Source organism: Adiantum capillus-veneris, chromosome 5 (assembly GCF_014529385.1).
Source record: "Adiantum capillus-veneris isolate H3 chromosome 5, ASM1452938v2, whole genome shotgun sequence".
NCBI lineage: Eukaryota > Viridiplantae > Streptophyta > Polypodiopsida > Polypodiales > Pteridaceae > Adiantum > Adiantum capillus-veneris.
In genome coordinates, this window is record NC_140935.1 from 30,454,080 (window position 1) to 30,458,659 (window position 4,580).

A 4,580-nucleotide genomic window follows, 5' to 3' on the forward strand; every position below is an offset into this window, starting at 1 on the left:
GGTGCCATGGGAGGGATAGATGCAAGTTCCGGGACATCCAACAGAGCAGTACGCCTGGGACTCTACACGCAGCATTCACTCAGCATGATATGCTCAAATTGCATTTAAAGTGGACACAAGCCTTTCTGGCTTGTGGAATCCCATTTAATGTCATAAGAAATCCTATTTTCAAAGATGCCCTAATGTCAATTGCAAAAGACGGATTCATCTATCCTGATTATAATAAAATGCGAACAGAGTATGTGGACAAAGTCAAAAGCAGTACAGAAGTGATTCTCAAGCGAATGTTGCTTGACTTTGTTCTAGCGTTTGGTTGTACCATAGCGCTCAACGGATGCACCAGTTGTCAGAAAAAACCATTGATTAATGTCATGGTAATTTGTCCCAAAGGTGCAATGTATTTGGAGGCCATTGATACCTCATTGAAAGAGAAGACATCTCTCTACTTGACAAAAGTATATGAGCGAGCTAACACTTGACTGGGTGGACCGAAGAATGTGACAACTATTGTTACAGATAATGCTTCCAACTACAAAGAAGCGGGTTTAGCCATTATGGAAAAGTACTCAAAAATTACATGGCTTGGATGTGCAACACACATCCTAAATTTACTCCTAAAGGATATGGGAAGATTATCATTCATAAAACAGGTTCTTACTGATGCCAATCACATAGTCAAGTTTATACGGGAACATTAGTTTACATATGCTTTATTTTGCTCCAAGTCTCCGAAAAAAGCACTTCAAATTTTTTGTGCCACACGATTCGCTACATCATACTATGTTTCGAATAATCTCATTGAAGTGTGAGCGGCTCTTACAGAAACTGTTGCATATTGTCGTTGGGAGGCTTGGCTCAGCAAGTATCCAAGCCACCGTGAAGCAGCTCAAAAATGTATATCCTTGGTGCAATCTCCTCTCTTTTGGTAGAACATTGACAAACTTGTTGGGGTTAGTAAGCCCTATGTGGAACTACTAAGGGTTATTGACACAGATAAGTTTGTCATTGGTAAGGTTTATTGGATCATGTATACCTGCGTCAAACCAAAGAATACAACCACCACAGTGAAAGGGAGAGATCACAGATCGTGCATCTTGTGAAAAAACGATGGGCTCAAATGCACACACCATTGCATGGTGTTGCATTTGTCTTGGATCCAAAGTTTCAGATGAACGGAAAAGCTTCCAACAAAGAGGTGATGAGAGACTTTAGAAACGTCTACTCGCAGTTGTTTCCATGTGACGATGGCATGGATGCATTCCAGCAGAGGGTGGATTATGTCAATAGGGAAGGAACTTTCGGAGATCCTTGGGTTCTTAATACCGTAAAAATGATTTCAGGCCTAGTATGGTGGAAAGAATATGAAGGAGACGTAGTTGAGTTACAACACGTGGCAACCAGGGTGCTTTCCATCGCGGCATCCAGTGGTAGCTGTGAGCGCAATTGGTCTTCTTATGACTTTGTGCACTCAAAGCGAAGAAATCACTTAAATCATGCTCGTGTCATAGACCTTGTGTACGTCTTTTGTAACATGCGCCTCCTTCATGCACCCACGAAGATAGCCACATGTGCGACCGAAGTATACTTTGTAGTTCTTCAAACTCATGAAACTGTGGCGGAACAGAGATGTAGCGACGATGAGGTGGAGTGGGAAGTGGCTATAGAATGTTCAGACAATGAAGAGGTTGATGACCTGGTGCCTGCTATAGGTAGCAAAATGTAAACATCTTTGCATGTTGTGGGCATCGCTGAGGTCGCCCAGGGAAGCCAGGCACAAATCAACACTACGCGAGGAGCATGTGACCATCACAGGCGGACTGCCTTGTCTTCGCCTCCCTCGCGGCTCTGCCCGTCGTCGCCATAGCTAGTAAGTTCACATTTTTTTATTTTTTTGCTTACTTTGGGCGCCCTAATTTGGGCACCCTCCCCTCCTAAGGGCATGGCCCCGCGATCATCGAGATCCATGGCTGCCATGGCTCCAGACGGCAATGAGATTCAAGGTACAATCTCGGCGACTACAGGGGAAGATCGACCAGAATTTTTTGCATAGTCCGTGTGCAGCAAATTTACAAGTTGTCGGACGGACTTGCAATGGTACATGCAGAGTGTAAGCCATGCTTATATGGAGGCATGGTTTCCCACTGCGCCATGGATTGCCCATTTAATGCAAGGCATTATTAGGGGACTCCGATCGCTTTTGCATGGCATCCGATGACTCTCGGTCAATGGGTATAAGGCACGGCAAGGCCGCTCATCACTTGAATCTATTGTTGGCCATGCGGCCGGCAAGGCAAGTCACATCCAGTGAATCCTGAGGTACGCAATATATTTCAATTTTGTTGTTACTTTCTTCGCAAATATGTTGCATTCCGGCACAAGCACGGCTTGTGCCAACGATGTTATTATCACCTTTGCATCCAAGCATGGATTTTCATAGGCGTAATAACCCAGCAAGGCGGGACTCTGCGAAGGTTTTATTTTGCCAACTTTGACTGTCCCACGACCCATGATTGATTTCAAGACAGACATCCAACATGCCTTGACTTTGTTCATCGCTTACGAAGCGTCTTCTCCGGTCAATAGTCAACCTCATCCAAACTGATGATTAAGGTTGATAACTTGAGAATAACAGGCAGAGACTAAAACTAGCTGTAACATGCCTTTCATCATATGAAGCAAACTCCAAACCAGAAAGGTAACCAATCCAGTTGTTTCACTTCTTGCTAACGTATGCACTTAGCATATCCTTTAGCGTGGTTTACTAACGTATGCACTTTGCATATCCTTTAGTACTAAATAGAATGCTTGTAAATTGCCCATCCTACGCGGGATGAATAGTAGTAGTAAGAGTGAGGTGCTTTCTCCCTACCACATACAGACAGTCACCCACGATTGACGACAACTATGACTCAATCATTGAGTATCCAACCATATACTCGATATGGAATGGAGACAACCCACTAGGTTGAAAGCAGATTGGAGTTTCAAGCAGCCAATCACAAACACCCATACGCAGCCATCACCTTGTATGGCAGGGTGTAAACTCATACTAAATCTACAAGAGAGATTGAACTGGCAGTGCAGAAAATTGCAGAAACAATAATGTCCATGAAGTTGCATGCCGCTCCGAATAAATTTGTGTTAAACACTAGGGCCCATAACACCTAGTGTGCATGCATTTAACACAAACATATCCGAACCGCAATTCCATGACGAGACTTTGGACCATAACAGAATGTGACAACCCGGTCACACCTAGGTACCAACCAGAAGACATTCTCATGTACATAGCATACTTAGCTATATGTAGAAACAACCCTCCGGTAAGGTGGTTTCACAGCACTTATAATCGTAACAAGTTTGTACTTAGTACTCGACAATTTCTAGCCACTGAAATTGCTCCTGATACTTGTGCTCAAAATGGTCGAATCCATGGATGCGACCAGCACCTAGGGACTTCGTCGCGACACATTGGTAGATAGTTGGCGCCAGTGTCAGTCCCAGAGACTCATATTCTCCACATGAGGAAGATGTCTCAAACAAGGATATCAAGAAAAGAGACATCCATCAAGTACGAACTGGTACTTGTGTGTGGAGGTAACTACAAACACTCTGTGACAAGAGTGAGAGGGACCCTCATTATCATGCTCCACATTGGCTAAATTGAACTCCTTGAGTTCCTAGACCATGTTGTATCCCATGTGACAACATGTGCCAAATCGAACCCTACACTAGGTTCGTAACAGCGTAATCTATAGTGGACACTACGGTCCAAAATACTCTGTTCCAACATGCCCTTTGCATGGCTTTGAAACATTCAAGCGTAGTTATACGACTTGCACTAGAAACCGTGGGTGTTGCCTGTGCAATCCCACCCCTTTGGTTAACATCTACGTAGTCAAACCCCTTGGTAAGACCCTGTGTAGAAACTACTTAACTAGTAAGTAACGGTAACTAACATAGTTAACCATGTACATAATGATTGGAATCAACTCAAAAAGTTGAATTCGTCCGCTACCGTGTGGTAGATTGCGGAATTCTTTCCTTGAAAGTATAACTGGGAGAGATCAAACTGTGATCCTCAATGCCTATGGGGTGATTTAGTAGTCACCTGCCGGGTCGTACCCCAAACAATATGTCCATAGACACTCTGTAGTGCTATAGAGAGAGCAGGGAATCCACACAAGTGAACTGCTTAGCTCTTATGGACAGCCATGCTGTCGGAACTGATTGCTTCATCTATACTCCTTTGTAGAGATCAGCGGCTGTGGCTGTGAGTTGAAGATGATCAAAAATCAACTTGAGTGTCGCACAGAAAACATGTAGTGCAAGAATGACACCCTAAACATCCGTAATGACAAGACTCTTGCTTGTCCATTAACGTCGATGGCCTGACAATGACTCTTAGCCGGTGTGGCTCATAGCCCTTGTGAAAATTAGTGTTCAGCGGACGAACCGATGAAGACGAATTTGAGTAGCATCTTAGCCATGTGTTAGCTGAGAGTTAGAGCACCTTGGCTCAAGCTGACTCACGAGCAAAACACATATCAAAAGCTTCTCATAAGATTTTTCATTTTTCC

General features: G+C 43.9%; 1 pseudogene; it reads left to right on the forward strand.

The window, feature by feature from the left end:
- The first annotated feature begins 227 nt into the window (after positions 1-227).
- LOC147457081 (uncharacterized) lies at positions 228-1,723 on the forward strand (annotated as a pseudogene).
- The last annotated feature ends 2,857 nt before the right edge of the window (positions 1,724-4,580 follow it).